The sequence below is a fragment of the Egretta garzetta genome, unplaced genomic scaffold (genome assembly GCF_000687185.1).
Source record: "Egretta garzetta isolate BGI_Z169 unplaced genomic scaffold, ASM68718v1 scaffold258, whole genome shotgun sequence".
Lineage (NCBI taxonomy): Eukaryota > Metazoa > Chordata > Aves > Pelecaniformes > Ardeidae > Egretta > Egretta garzetta.
Genome location: NW_009260413.1, coordinates 1,084,208 through 1,100,955, shown reverse-complemented (window position 1 = coordinate 1,100,955; position 16,748 = coordinate 1,084,208). Strand labels below are relative to the sequence as shown.

The 16,748-nt window shown below is 37.3% G+C and overlaps 1 pseudogene; it reads left to right on the top strand.

Moving 5' to 3' along the window:
- LOC104130595 overlaps nt 1–16,748 on the top strand; it is an 86,576-nt pseudogene that overhangs the window by 48,571 nt on the left and 21,257 nt on the right.

Here is a 16,748-nt window from a genome sequence, read left to right as displayed (position 1 = left end):
TGTGTTGTCAGTCATGATGTTATTTTTGCACAGAGAGTGATAAACTTGGTAACATATCTTTCCTCTCTACTTAATTTGACAGTTATGAAATGTAATGCATTTTGGCACTGACCATGTAGCAGCATAGCTGAAATTAGATTTTGTTCAGGATAGAGTATGCAGGAGTATTGGATAGAACGAATGCATCCATTGATCTTCCCTCTTGCTTTCTCCTAAAGGAGCCAGAGACAATCAAAGAATTGTTGTTCTCTGAGACAGGGATTACGCTTGTAACTGTGTGATGGGTACCATTTGAAGAACAAACACATGAAGAACAGCCTTTTTTAAGATTGTCGTGCATATCCACTCAGCTGTATATATCTGTCTACATCACTTTTATCTTGTCCCAGCATAGTGAACAAATTAAGCTTCTTCACGTAACCAAGCAGTTCAAACAATAATAGTCTGCCTCAAAATCAGGCCTACAGTTCACTTGAAAGAATTGTGGAGTCTTATTCCAATCCAGGTAGTAAATTCTGAAATTTTTATGTTCTATAAAGTTACAATGCATAGTCAGTTCATCATAGTTATCATCACTGGAACACGTAACTATACCTTTTATTAAGTTTGGTCAATGTGAGCCATCAGATAACTTTGTTGTTGTTTTTATATGCTAGCACAGTCATGGACAGTGACTGAGCTGCTGGGAAGTTCAACTGATATCCTTTACTCTAGCCTGTCACTGACAGATTAGAGATTCCTTTTGGATTCAGTTCATTTTAGCAAAAGGGCTAGGGGATAATTTAAGACCAGATCCAGAGAATTTCTCTGCCAAGTAATGTAGTTTCTAGGACAGAAGTTTAAAGAGTATTTTTAAAAAACAAATGTGCAGCAGTTGATCCGTCTGCAGTTACTTAATTAGGTTGTGATCTTTTCTGCAGATTCAAGGATTAGCATAAAGGAAATACTTTCAAATCAGTAAATCCATAGGTAGAAGATTTCTCCTTTTTGTACCAGATTCAATAACTCAGTCATTAGTTTTTCTTCAGTGGTAATTATTTACTTATACGGTTTGGGTCGTCTTAGATTTTCAGCAGTTATCTCCTAATTTCAACATGCTCCATGACTAAATGTCATTGGTATCACTTGTTTGCCATGTCATGAAATTCCTACCAAGCTTTCTTTATTGTGATATAGTGTGTGAGTAATGATGAAGCTCTTAGCAAGGACAACTTACCTGTTCCATGAGCTCTATGAGTAAAAGTGAGAGAGGTTGTATTCAGAAGCTTTAATTTCTGTTTTGAGTACCTGCTTTACCTTCCTTTATGGAGGCTTGCCTAGAGAATGTCCTGCCCAAGTGTGATAACATAAGCACCTTTCATGGTGCTCTAGTGCTTCTCTTTATTGTCTGCAAAATGTAATTATATAAAAGATGTTAATTCTTTTGAAACACAACAAGCACACTTCTTTGGGCAACGCAGCTGGCATTCCTTTTTGAGGATATCAAAGGACAGAGTGCATGGGCAAGCAGCCTTCATGTGTGAAGAAATCAAGATTGTCATGGAGCTACAGGGGCAGAAAATCAAGAGGAGGAGGCAGAGGCTGATCCTTGTTAGACAAACACTGATTCCTATAATGTTTCTGAAGAGGCTCCAGGTCATTACCCTGTTGTGGGCAACGTTGAGCAGCTGGAGGGTTCAGGAAACCTTTTGGTCGTCATCTGTCCTCTACTGGTCTTACCATGGCTCTGAAAAATAGCCACATGGTCATAATCTTTAAGACTGAGCAGGCATTTCACCAGGGAGTAAAAGGAAAGGCCTCTGAAGCATGAAAGAAACATATCTTCCATTTCTGTGGTGCCTCTTGGCACCTCTCCAGAGTTTAGACAAGTGTCTATGGAGCCTGGTGGTCAGTCTTTCTACTTTCATTTATGGTTTGTTACTTCCTGCATTAATTTCCCTTGGCTTTACTGTACTACCACCCATAAAGCATGTTTATCATACTGCCCTTTTAAAAGCTTATAGTAGAGTCTGTAAGGCACTTGTATTCTTATGATAAAAGGATAATTTTTAAAAATCATATTCTATATATTGTTCTCATGACATTTTAGCGGTTTGGCAAATCATTTGTGTAGGTAATCAGACATGACAGCTTGCAAATTAGATGAGATGTATTAGGTTGGATTAGGATCAAAGCCCAGACAGACCATAAGTATATGCAAGGCGATGACTGGGTAAGGAAATTTCTAATGAAGAATTTATCACATAAATGTTGCTGGTTTATCAGTTCAAATGGCTTGCAGAATTCTTGAATGCGTTTGTTATTGTGAAGGTCTGGTAGAAATCTCTGGTAAAATAGTTTTTAGTGTGTGGATAGCTTGTAAACTGAATGCTGCACAATTTAGACTGTCTAAATGACTTGGTTAATGTTACTTCTACAGTGGCAGGTAGTTTCTGTAATTAACCTAAACATGGAAATGAAGATGATTCCTTGGAATATAGTTTTTAATGTAATTAATACAAGGTGGCGGAAGAATAAATTCCCACAGTTACTGTGACTTCTTTCAGGCCAAATACAGTCCAGAAAAGCAGAGACTTTAGGATTAGTTTTACCTACAAATATTTTTCAAGGAACACTCATCACTTTCTGCAGACAATGTACTTCCTGGATCTTCTGCATAATAAAAATCCAAGAACCATCCAGAGCAAGCAAGTAACGAGGAAGTTTTTCAGTTCCTTTTTTTGATGAAGATTTTTTCTGGCACAGAACTGGTTAGCCAAAAATTAATTTTTCTGCTTGTTCAAATTAATGTGAAAAATGACTGAAGAGCTCACTTTTAACTTCCCGCAGGGGCACGTTCCATGTTTTAATGTTTTTTTTTTTGTTGTTAACTTCACTATTCTGATGTTCCTTTATTCTTTCTGTCTTTTTTTCTTTCTCCTTTCTCTTTTTTTTCTCTGAGTCTTTCCAGACAAAGATACTTTTGAGAAATAATAGCTGGCAAACTCCTATTTCCCATCTGTCTTGTATATATCTTTGTTGGACCATAGCCCTGATTTCAGGGCAGCTTATTGTTGTTTGAGCTGCCTGCTTACATGAAGAAGATTGATTTGTTCTTAAATTAAATGAAGAGTAGGAGTTAGACGTAACTCAAAATGAGCAGAGTATGTAGGAATATGTATGTGGATGACGTCTAATAAATTTTGTTGTATCTCTGTGCCTTCGTAACACACATCCTTGTACAGTAGCTCTGTTTCAGTCCCTGCCCCATCTCCTCTTCTTGAACCCTCCACTTTAAAATTTTCTGTCTCTTTCTGAAAAGGGGAATGTTTCTAAATAGAACAACATGTCATGGCTAGACAGCAGTTATCTGCGACTGAAGCTGTTAGAAATACAGACAAAAATTAGAAAAGCCTGTGATGCAAAACTTCTTTTCTCTTTATTTTTCTCCTAATTGTACTATTAAATGCAACTCCCCTCTACCAATAAAACCCATTTATTTAGAAGTGCAGTGGTGATGGTTTGGTGCAAATACCAAGTTCCCTTTTGCCAGAACAAAAATTCTTGGGCTTCTAATGAACTCCTGTACTTCAAAATACTTACAGTTTCTGGAGCAGCAGTAAGTTTGTTTGAGAGCTGCTTTTACTGTCTGATCTCTTGCACTGTGTTCATATATTGGAAAAACTCCAAGACTTGGGAAGGCCTAGTTGATGGAAAACCCCTTCCCAGCCACACAGGCTAAACTGTGTTCCTCCATGCTAATACTTACAGCAAATTGGAGCATGGCTTTTGTGTTCCAGTGAACTACACTGGCATGGATGAATGGTGCGTAATGATGACTTCCACAGGATAAATAGTTTTAGTATAGAATCACATAGTGCAGTAAAGCATATTATTGTGTGGCTTTTAGGACATTTTTTCTCTTGAGTTAATGGCTTCCAGAAAGAGAAAGCCTATAAAGATATAGTGTAAATGACAAATTTTAACTGAAGGGTACAATACTTGATTTAGGTGGAGGATGATTGGGTCTGGGTAAAGATTACACATTCATGATAAAAACAGACCAAAGCAAAGCTACCAAGGCAAAGAACATGAGTAAAAACACTGGAGTCACAAATGAAGTAAGGCTCTTTCCTGATAAAGAATATAGCAGAAGATAAGGTTTGGTTTGGTTTGTTTTTATAACAAAACCTACAGGCCTTTTATATTGACAACACATCGCGACCCTCCAGTCCTGGAGTGGCAGAGGGGAAGGGTAGGCAAGGGAAGGCAAAGATGGGATATGACTTTTAGTCTCCTGCGGCACAGGCTCGCCTCATGTTTCACTGTAGGCACTGGCTCATCATTCTCAAATTACAAATATTTTAGTCAACTTCCAGGTCTCTTGGAATTCAGGAGGATTAAAAGAAAAAATCCTCATAACTGGGTTAGATTTAAAAGCAGAAGACAAGGTAATTTAACCTGTGCACATCGGCCCTCCACCACAAGCTGCAATAATGAAAGTAGCTCCAGTGAAGTATGAACCAACAGTGTGCCTGTTCCTTTACCTCCCCATTCAACCACATCAAACAGGAAAAAAAATCTGGAGTATAAGCAGCTTTATGTCGATTCATTAAGGCCTCAAAATTTCTTGATGAGAACTGAAATCAGGCATAAATTGTAAAGACCTATTAAATACTGATTTAAAGGCCATGTAAAAGGCTTGACTATGGCGTGGTACCCCTATTTTAGATTTGTGCACTCAGAATGATCAGGTGTACTCTTTTGTCAACTGATTTTTGCTCATTTGATAGTTAATTCTCTTTTCCAACACCTAAAATGTTTTCCTACTTTTGACCTGCATACGCTTAAAGAAAAAGTGTGATACCATACAGCAATTTGATATGCATTCTGCACTTTGCATTTAGATATTTAAAAAAAGAGTGATTTTATAACTTGCTGGCTCTTTCTTTTTATTTGTTTGTTCTTCAAAGTCAGCTCTAAGGTCTTTTGAAATGCTGCTATGTCCTTAAAATGGAATTTATGTTATAATCAGACTTAAGCTATTTGGGAGGCCAGAGTGATACATTTCTTTAGCAAGCTGTTTCACCAATAATTTGACATTTCTCTAGATTTTCCTTTATCTGAGCTAAAAGTAGCTGCTTCAAGTAGGCCAAGGAACATTACTTCTTCCTGAAAAAAGTGGGTTTTTTTCTAGTTTGATAGCCTATGCTGTTGTTTAAGCTCTTGAGACATTCAGGTGAAGAAAATCTACTAACTACATCAAAGGTAAAGACAAAGAACTAGTCCTTTGTTGCATCTTTTAATTTTGCAATTTGTGCTTACAGTATTAATTTTATAGAAATAATTTCTAGAATGAAAAAAAATTAATTATTTTTAGGAACCGTAAGTCTATTTCTGAATTTTCAGTCTGAGGTTATTGCTGGCTGTTTATTCATTTATTTAAAGTTTCTTGGAAAATATTTTTGTGAGAACAAGGTTTTCTTGAGCCTAGTAGCATGCCTGCCTGCTGTTTGTCTGTGTAGCAAGTTAGACCTTCTCTGCATGCCAGCAAAGAAGGAAGATAAAAGAAGATTAGGGATTAATGGCAGCTGTTTTAGCTGGTCTGCTCAGAACAGCCACTTTTGTTCCTTCTGAGCCAAAATGTTTGCTCATTACAAATACCAGACTGTGAATATTCATTCATTACAGTACAGCCTGAAATTGTGGTACACACAAACTAAACACCACCAAACAAAACACCCCAACAAAACCCTTTCCAAGTGCATCTATATAAATGCAGGGGAAAATGAGATGTCTGGGGCAGAGGAGGTGTTGTTTTGCTTTTTTGGGTGTGTGTTTGTGTTCAATTTTTTTTTTCTTTTCATTTCATGGAGCGTGACTTCTCTGAAAAAGTAACTCCTTGAGCCATAGTACAAGATTAATTTTGTTCAAAATAAAGACAAAAAGAAAAACTGTCTAGTTCCCAACAAACTGTACGTTTCCTGACATGGTAGCTATCCCTTGCCCAAGAATTTTTGAAGATTTTTGGGTGGTAGGAGGGAGAGTGCCCATTTGTGACTTTGCCACCCCTGAATTTTTTAGCTGAAGTTACAAATTTATTTAGGTTTCCCCCTCCCTCTCATTTCCCTTTTTAAGTTTTCCAACATTTGGAACTATTTCCCTTTCATACATATGTTTATTTACTTCTTCTTCTGAGCTGATGGGTTTTGTTCTTTCTTCCTTCTGTGCTGCTTCAACTTTTCACTCCTTTTATTTCCTTCACTGTTTATTCCCCTGAACTGCTTTCTATCTTTCTGATCCCTTTCCATAAATTTTAGTTATCCAGCAAATTAAAGCCAACTGCAAATAGGCTTGCATCCACAGAGCAGCTGTTGTAAAGAAACATAACTTCACTTGAAGGAATTGGTAGGAACACTGCCAACCACCCAAGCTAAACCAGTCTGAGATGGTGGTCGCATGGACTTTTCACCAGAGCAAGAAGAAAGTAAGTGTCCTGCTCTTTGGGTTATTAGTGTACTATTCTTTGCTAATTTAGAATGGCTGAGTATATATTTATGCTGTATGTGAGGGTTACGGAAAGAAAATCTATGTTTCATAGCGTGCAGGACCCATGTGCCAAGCACATGGCCCCCCCCCCCCCCAAGATCTAGTAACACTTGGCATGACATCAACCCTTACTTAGGGGTAATAAAACCAAGAAAGCAGTAACTAGGATAATATTTTTAGGAAAGGACTGGAAATGGAGAGCTCTCTTTTATGAAACTCAGGAGGCTTTTATAAAATTTTCTTTGACAAGAGAAAAACAGTTCTGGTTTTGTTAGATTTATGAAACTGATGGTATGAGACATCCCTTGAAAACTTTCCTCTTTGTCCAGAAAAAGGCTGATGGACTGTGTAGTGAAAGAGTTGGGGGTCTTATTCATTATAATACCTTGTTGGAGTACCTCCGTTGGTCATGGCTGTAGAACTGGCAACCATCTAATTTCATACTGGCCTGTTTTTAAGATACAGTTTGTTGTCATTTTCAGTGTTCTCTGTTTCTCTGACAAATGCAAATGTAAAATACTTAATGTGAATGCTTCATTTTTCCAGCAATTGCCCCTGCATATATATTCTTCCCAAAAATCGCAAAATGGGAAGCTGCAAGATTTTACAGCTTCTGACGCATATGCAAGTAATCTAATGAATTTGTGGTTTTGTTAGAAAATAGAGATATTTAAACATAGATTTAGAACACAGTTTACAGAATAAAGTTCTCCTGTTTGTTATTTTTAAAGTAGAAATACAAAATCCTCAACATACAGAATGTAGACTACACTTTATTATCTCTACAGAAAATGTGTTTACCTTGAAAATTTAGCTGCCTCCTGCTCTAGACTTTTCCTAGTTCTGAAATAAGGAATGGGTGAAGAACCTTGCATTAGTATTGTGCATAGTATAAATTCCTCAGCTATCCTGATTTTCACTGAACTTATGCAGCCCAAGGTTTGGGAACGTGCTGTTGGAAGTGAACCTACCAAATGAGACGTCTGTTTGGTAAGGGGAAAAAAATTGTCAAGTAGTATGAATGGGTATTTTGCTATTTGTATATTGAAAGACAGGGCCAAAGGGTGTTTCAGACATTTATCTTCTAGGATGCTGAGTTCTGTGATATTCCTTGTAATAGGAAATTATATGAGTCTACTTTGAGCCTACTTTAAGCCTACAGAGTGTTTGGGGTCTGTTTTGGGATCAGTTTGTTTAATGCAGGAGTTCACAAACAGCCAGGTCTTGAGTTCAGTTGGATGTGATACATGTGCCACTGAAAAGTGGTGTGTATCTTTAGCTGTCTTGCTCTCTGATCTTTCATAGTGATGATGAAAACAAAAGACGTTTTCTAACAATTCCTAGCAGCTGCCTTTGTATCATCAGCTTCAGCAGTCAGTCGTCAGATCCTGTGATACACACTGTGCTGAGATTGCCAGTGCTCTAGGTGAACCCATGCAATATGCTTTTTTGCCCTCACAGTATTTCCCAACAGTATGTTTTTTTGCAGGTACTACACACTGAGGATAGCAGTTTGGGTGGCATTTTAGTTCAGTTTTTCAGCAACTTTATGTCATGACTAGTCTGGGAATAGTTATATTTCAGATTAACCTACTTAAAACCCTTCCCACTCTGGCAGTAGAAGCAGACATTTCCAGAAGAAAATATCTGTAGCATACCTGAAGAATGATGAATATGTCTTTGCTAAACAGCCATATATAATAGCGTTATTAACCTACATATGTAACTGTGTTTTCTGTGTATGCAGGAGGAGGCTGTATGTGCAAAGGAGGGCTTTGCAGTGCAAATGGACAACAGAGATGTTGGTGCTTGCGACTGGAAACAAGTGTACAGGTGGTCCCATCACATCTGAGTTTTAGCTCTATATAGATCTATATAGCAGTTCATCAGTAATTTCACATTTGAGAGCTAGCTTTTGACTGCAGTTATTGACTAGTAGGAAATTGGCTGGTTTATCATGAATTTATTATTGAATTAAAGTTTTTTTCATGTTGTGAGACTTTTGGTTTTAATCTAGCCTTAAGTCAGAGTTTCCCTTTGTTCCCAGCCCTTCGTTTCTAAGCTGATAAGTCTTTGCTAATTTGGAGCACACTGTGTTCAGTCTTATTTGTAAAAAATGGGGGGAGGAAGGAACCAAAACACTGGAGTCTGTCAAGAGAATGAAGGCTGTGAAACAAACAACCACCAGGAAAGATGCCTAACAGAATATAATGATCATGCTGAAAAGCATTTTTTTCAGCAGAAATAATGTCATTCGTTGGGATGCTTCTAGGATAAAAAGAAGCCTTTCTGTTTTCTATAAGGAAATAGTCACCAAGGAGCACATGTGAATTATGCTTTCAGAGGTCTTTTTGCAGCCTATGTGCAGCAATAGATTGTCAGCCAAAGCAGCAGCCCAACAGCTAAATAGTTTTTTGAAAATATTCCAGCTGGTAAATAGGTTTAGGCTTCAGCTTGCAACTAAGGTGATTTTTCAGAAATCTGTTTTCTTCAATGCTTTTTTCACAATGTGCTGAATGACTTACGTTTTTTGTTCAAAGGCACAATTAATTCCAAGTTGTAATTACTTAAAACATCTTAAAATTGATTCCAGGCTCGTAGGTTCTACACAGCTGTAACCTCACTAATTACCAGAATTACTCACAATGCATAATCTAGAGTTGCTTCCAGTTAGCAGGAGAATCCTGTGCTCAACTTTCTCCTACTCTTTTTAAGAGCCTCAGGCAACTCCCATAGAGATAACGTTAGTATAAGAATTTGCAATGTTAAAGCAAATGAGAATTATGGGGTGATTTTGATTAGATGTCAACCGGGCACTAGTAGAGAAATAGTTCCTTTAATCCAAAAGTTTCAGTGCTTATTTTATCCAGTGCTGAATTAGTCAGTTGATCTCATGTTGTCACCCTTCTGTAACAGAAGTACATAATCATAGAGCAAAGTGTGATTTTTTTATTCTAAAGAAAAATGTTAACCAACAAAATTTTTAAGAAAAAAACCCCAACAACAAAAAAAATGCTAGCAGGATACAATTTTCTATTTTATTAAATTGTCTGTTTCAGTAAGTGGAGACTTCTTAAATAGCTGGGGTACTCGTTTTTTGCAAATTTCTGTTGATTATGTGGAAAATCATCAGAGAAGTGGGGAACAGTCTTATTCGTTCTTGATGTGAATGTTTTTCTTGTCTTTTCTTATCTTGTCTATACCTTGTCAGTTATCTATAAGCAATGAAAACTTGCTGAAATCAGATGTTATAATCTTGCAATACAAGGCATACTGCATGCAGCATAAGGCCTAATTTTGCTAGAAAAAATAATTAATGAGCTGGAAGCTTATGGCTTCAAGACCAGTTGTTATTTGATTACCTTTGTTGTGTGGAAACGGGATTTGCCAAATCATGTAAGAATTCTACAGAATACTTCTAAAGAGTTGATTTTCCAAAACAGAAGAAAATTACAACCTAAATTTTGTTGGCTTTCTACATTTTAAATAACATCACATTAATAATTTGGGTTTTTTTCATTTTCCTTTGTGTAATACAAAATAGCAACTATTTTTAATAAATTATTTTCCTGAAAGCAAAGAATAGAAGCTCAGTCACAATTTCCAAATATTTTTGCACAATCAATTGATATGTAATTCATCATATGAGATCTTTCTTGTGTGATACTACATGTTGCCTACGTTTACTAGGAGATGCCAAATTCAGCTTGTGATCATGTTTGATGTTGATAGGCACATACTAGCATTGTTAAAAAGAGTCAGTAATGCGAGACAACAATGTGACCCACCTAAAGCCTCCCAAAGAGTTATTTTCACAGCTTAATCCCACTCCTGACAGAACTCATCTTTGCAAAAGTAATCTTTGAGAGTTAATAGGTAGCTTAATTAGGGAGCTGTTGCGCTAAGACAGAGGCTGTGACCCCTGGACTAGCATCCAGCCTCTTGGAAAACGTGTGCCAGTCAACTCTGGAAGGTCGGGGAGAGTGGACCATTGTGGTTCATGAGATGCACCTCTGTGCCTCTCATCTGCAGGTGAAAAAGCAGGCTGGCTTTTTCCTGACATGGTATAAATATACCTAAGCAATGACCTTAAGGAATTCTAGTTGTGTTTTGCAAACTATATGTAGTATTCAGGATACTTTTTGTGTGAGACAGGGGGAACATGTTAAAGAGTCAGCCATTTTGACTGAACTGGGCTTGGATTTCACTGGAGAAGGGGAATTACATCGTAGACGAGAACTCCAAATTTCTGGAGGTGACCATCTGCAAGAAACCTCTTCTATCAGTAAGTAAATCTTTAATGTTTGAAGCTTCTTGCACTAGAAAAGGCAGCTGTTAAGGAGCTGTTCCATAGTTGCTGGTTCCTCTGTTTACATAATAAATATCAAATAATGAGAATAACAAATGTATAGATTTTTATTGCTCAGATGTGGCTATGTGTTTCATTTTCCACTGCTGCCACCCAGAAATTTAAGTGAGTATGTATATCAGTAGATTTAAGAACAAATCAATAAAATGGACTTCTGCTGTTTGCCCAGTGTCTTTTTCCTGAGGTCCCTTGCCAGACAACAGAACAGAAATTGGGATACTCTGCTTTGGGTTTTTTTGGCAGGAGGATACATTTTGCAACACATTGAATTTAGCTATATGTAAAGAAGTAAGTTCTTGAAGTAGTTGGTCTCTGCTTGCAGAACCAAATTGTGGAGAAGTTAGTTACAGCTCCTCACTTTACAAGGGCAGTGTTATGCTGGCCTTTGATCTATGAGAAAATCTGAAAGCTACTAGAAATTCTTGAAGGGTCATCTGCTAGCAGAGGTGGCAGCTGTAGAGCACACTGAAGTTACGAGTGTGCTATCATGGGAGAGCAGAGTATGATCAAGACAGCTCTGCAAAATAAATAGGAATCATGAAATGTTTGCACCAATGGAGCGACTGAAGAAGCACTGAGCAGAAAAGTCTTTCTCTTCCTGATTCAAAAACAAAAAGAAAGAAGGTTTAAAGTTTATGGGGTTTTCTCATTTAAACCCATGTATGGCAATATTGGCTTTGCACAACACAATATATTGGGCTATAATCTGAGTACTAATTAAATTGGGCATTTAAAACCTAAGCAGTTGTGGAATAGAGAAACTGTGGGAATTTAGGAATGAAATAATTTAGGAATGATTCCATACTTCACAGCCTTCAGAAGCTCTTCACTAGCCATCTGATTCTCCAACAAAAATGTAAGCCATCGACTTGAGCCATTCTCATCTGGAGAGGTAAAGTGACTCGTAATTCCTGGTGTTGAACCTTAAAAAATGATGCTCATATATTTGAACTAATGCTGTATTGAAACCCAAAGGCAGCAATGAATTTTAAAACTGCATGGTGAGTTAGAGATCTTCGCTTCATTATATCCACAATTGGATTCTGCCAGTATGTGTGCACCTTTGATTAAAACAAACAAGAAACCTAGCTATAAAAATATGCAAGCTTAAAAATATGTAACAACTCTTTGTATTTAAAATAATCTTTTCTTGAGTGCCTTCCTATGACATATTTTTATGTATGATACAGCCTCACTTAAAAAACAAATTTTAAAAATTTTAAAATTGAGTGTTTGTGCTGCATTAAGTAGCAAAAGCTGAATAAATCCTTATGTCAGTTGTAGCATCCTGCACATGAGTTTCCAAAAAAACATCTTCACGTTACTGAATATGGGTTTTGCTCTTTCAAAACATTAATGGTTTATCACCATTTTATGAACTCATGGTGCAGCAAAAGCCATCTGATCTGAATAGGAAATAAACCCTACTTTGAGTTAAATCCTCATCTGCTGCTTAACTTTGAACAACATGGATTCATCTCTAGCCCTAGAATCTCTCTGCAACTAACCTCTGTGGTTTTTTTATTAAGATGAGAATGTGCAGTCTTTTCAACCTGCACAATGAAAAGCTTCTGCTTGGATAATACCCCAGCAGAGAGGATGGGTATGTGACTAGGTATTGCAGTTTAGAGTTACGCAAGGAAGAAAAAAATGGGGGTGGGAGAGAAGGAGCAAATTTGCCCAGTGTGGTGGATCAAATAATCCCTGAGAATGTTCTGTTGCACTGAGCTGCAATTCCACATCAAATGTCCAGCTATTTCCTCACCTACCCAGGAGAGCATCTGCAGAGGCAAGATGGACAGATGGCAAAAGTCTTCAGGGCTTATTTAGTATACAGATAAAAGTGATAAAAGATCTCCACAGATCTTAAGTGTGTATAAGTACAGCACAAATACAGAGCAGTAACAGAAACTGTAAGCACAAAGTATTAAACATATGATGATTAATTTATCTTTGAAAGAGATGAGCGGTGGGGTTGCTTTTTGGGTTGTTTTTGGTTTTTTATGGGGCTGACTAAATTATACCTTCAACGAAGCCTTGAACACCTTAATTGACATAAATAAGTTTCTTAACAGGCAGATAAATCTTTTCTGAAGGTATAACTGGAAAACTTGTTCCACAAGTTTTTATATAGATGGGAAACCTGGTCCTGTTGAACAGTTCTGTTCAGTCATATTTGATAAATAACCTCATGCCTCAGTAACTTTGTTGATGCTTGTATAGGTTTTAAGTTCCCAGCAGGTGAAGTCAATGGAATTTTTCATGCAAATACAATTCTTTATGCACACCAAAGGCAGGACCCTACACTGATTACCTACTTTTTTATGAGCTATGCAGCAATGTTAGAGAAGGTGTGATATAACCATCCTTATCTTTTTCTGAAGGTCAGTAACTGCCAGATTAGTATTTTAAAACTATTTTTTGTGGTGATGGGTTTCATTTTATTAAAATATTAAAACACAGGGAGAATAATTCCTATGAATTTTTATGCAGGTATTGTAACCAAAGATGGTATGGCAGTAACCAGTAAAGACTTCAAGGGGAAACCTCAGAAACAGGTCCAGTTCAATCCAGGACAGGCCCCGGCTACCTGGCGAGTGAGGATATTTGCAGATAATGAATACGAGGAATCTGAAACATTCCAGATTGTTCTGTTTGGTCCGTTTATGGCTGCCCTTGAGATTCCAGCAGTAGCAACATTTGAAATCATGGATCCTGGTGATGGTATGCATCAATTCTCGTTCCCTTAGAATTTATGATTAGGTGTAGTAATGTTCATTTGCGGGTCCTGTGAGAACCCATATACCAAATCTGTCTTCGCTCTGTTGTGGTTCAGCCCCGTCTTAAAGCTTCACCTAGCTGAACAAGAAATGTGTATTTTTTACTAAATTTCTTCCCTGGCTAAATTCATGCTCTGTATGTAGTGGAATACAGGTGTTCAACCTTGGTTCTCCCCTTCTCTCTTCATGTATATATTCTTCAGATGGAATACCAAGTAGAGGAAGATATAGGTGAACTGCTGATTCCTCTTAGAAGATCTGGAGATGTCAGTCAAGAAATGATGGTCATTTGTTCTAAGCACCAGGGTATGTTATCTAGCTAGGTAACTGATAGGTAAGAGAGCAAATGCAGTTATTGTCAGTCAGCAAGTATTGCCAGTAACTTCCGTAACTGGAACAAGTGATTTTTGCAGTCAACTTATGTGTGTCTAGTTCTCTGCTTGAAGACAGCTATTTTAAAGCACAAAATGTAAGAATATGTATGTGTGTGCATGCACATATATACGTATACATATATGTACACATACTTATATGTGTGTATGTATATGCATACATACATGTATAACTTTTTTTGAAGAGGCACTGGTTTTTTTCCTGCTGAGGCGGAAATGCGTGTCGCTGCAGTGAGTGTTTAGAGGGAAAAAGTGGTTCTTCCAGTCCTGTACCTCTCCTGTTCTTGAGGATCTGACTGACCTTTGTTATATCCTGAATGAGAACTGAGGTCCCCAGGGTGGGTTTTTTCCTGTTGTCAGTGTTATGCTTATTTGACTGTGTAGCTGGAAAAAAACAAGTCAGGGCTTCAGTTGATTCAGCAAGAACTAGTATTTCAAAACTGACAGACTACAGGTGTTGAGTATCGCTTTTTGTTTAAACGTAACTGACACGGAAGTCCGCATGAAGCAACAAATTGTCTTTGATGGTTTTTATCTCATTTGTGAGTCTATGTTTTCAAAGATGACAATGTATGGAGTTGGTCATGAATCACAGAAGAAGAGATGTAGATTTAGAACTAAACTATTTCTAAAATCAAATGAGATTTTGAGGGCTTGGTTAAGCTAGAGGCCAGCTATAAAGTTCAGATCACAACCCTGTCTTCACTAGATATTCAGAGATGTGTGAATGTGAGTTGGTGGTGGTACGCTGACTTTCAGCATGGTGATAGTCACTCATATACTGCTGTTAATACAGACAGGTAATTGATAATACTACTCTTTCTTCAAGTCATTTGAGTCTTAAGTTTTCCAAATATAGTTCTTGACTACAAAATAAGCCTGCTATAAACTGGCACATTGAGTCATTGGAAACTGTCTGTTCTTTCTATAAAACTGGCTTTAAGCTCAGTAATAAACTGAGCTCTGGAAAACACCAGGTAGCCAAAAATTAAAAACTCTTTACAGACCATGGTGTTTTACTCTAAGCTTCCATTTCCCCAGCTGTAGGAGACAACAATCCTGACTTCTAAAGCTTTTCAGAGCTCTTTGAATTTGCCCAAGGAGGTACAATAGAAATGCAGCATATTAGATGAGTGCCAGGCTTTTGTGCAACTGTGGCTGTTCTGCTAAGGAAGATACTGGCTATTGTGCTGAAATAATGTTCCTGTGGTATTGGAGAGATTCTCTACATTGTGTTAATATAGATTAGTAGTAATATGCAACACAGGAAAAATTTGTCAGGCTCTATTAATACTGATAGCAAGAGAAAGCCTACTATTGTTTAGGTGAAAAAAGTGAAGGAGGCCATGTATTGAATTTAGCAGACTCTATCCATTACTTAGTAAAAGCAGTGCAGCTATAATGTGTCTCCAGTGTGTGCTTCTTCATTCTTCTTGGTGGGTATTCAGAAAGGCGGCTAAATTGGCGCTAGTTTGAGACTGTCTTGTGATGTTTGATCTCTCATGCTAAACAACAGTCTGCTAAAACCCAATTTAATATTGACCTTTTCCATTACCTGGATTGTGCAACTTTTTGTATTCCCCATGAATAACTAAAGTCAGTCTACCACACTGAAGGAAAAAACCAGCTTGTAACCCTTTAATCTGCCACATCCATATCAAATATATGCTTTGAAACCAATTTTTTTAAAAAAAGTTTAAACTCTTGAAATCCTGAAAACTGCCTTTATCTTTTAGAGAGAGAGGAAGGTGGATTTAGGTATATATTTCCTTTAATAGTAAATTTAAAAAAAAATTTGCCTTGGTTTGCTGAACAAAAATATAATGGAAGAACAATCCCATGTCTTATGTCTGTGTTACACTACATAGTCACAGTTTTTGAAATGGTTTGAAATTTTTTACTTTAGATGGTAAGGTAAACAGCCAGTAAGCTGAACAGGTGGCTGTGGAAGATCTCTGTCAACTGCAGATAAGAACAAAAATATAGAGATATAACACTTTATTTACCTAATTCAAGGAATGTTTAGTTTGTTTTTTAATGGATTAAAAAAAAAACCCTTACATTAAGTGGGTGCATAATAATGTTTATGTAAGTGGACAGTAGATATTACTGGGATTTGCAGGGGAAATTGGTAATGCTTTTTTTTTTTTTTTTTTTTTTTTTCAGCTGTTAACATATTAAAAGTCAAACTGCAGATTTTGAGCATTAAAAGCCAGACTGGAGAGTTTAAGCACTAAATATACATGTGCCAAAGAGCAGGCCAAGAGAGGCTCTTTCAAAAATGCATGCATTTCTCTCTCTTTTTAGAACCTGCTTTGTATGTTGGTAACACTGAATCTCAAGTAGATGAAAGTGCTGGTTACATGGAGATAGTGTCTGGAGGACTGGAACAGATCTGTCCAAAGCAGCTTCTGTCACAGTGCGTTCCAGAAAAACAGAACCCATGTCAACAGCGGGTGAGTTCCTCATAAAAATGTCACTCAGGTTGCTTTAGAGTACGTGAGTGTGAAAATGGGGTATCTGGCATTCACTCTTTTTTATCTTCAGTGTATATATGGGGTGGAAAAGTTAAGTAAAAGACATCAGACATGGATTTATCAGGTAGAAAAGATATTTGTGTCCCAGTTGTATGTGGCAAGGACAGGTTGGCTAAGCGCACTGCCTTTCTGATGAAGACTG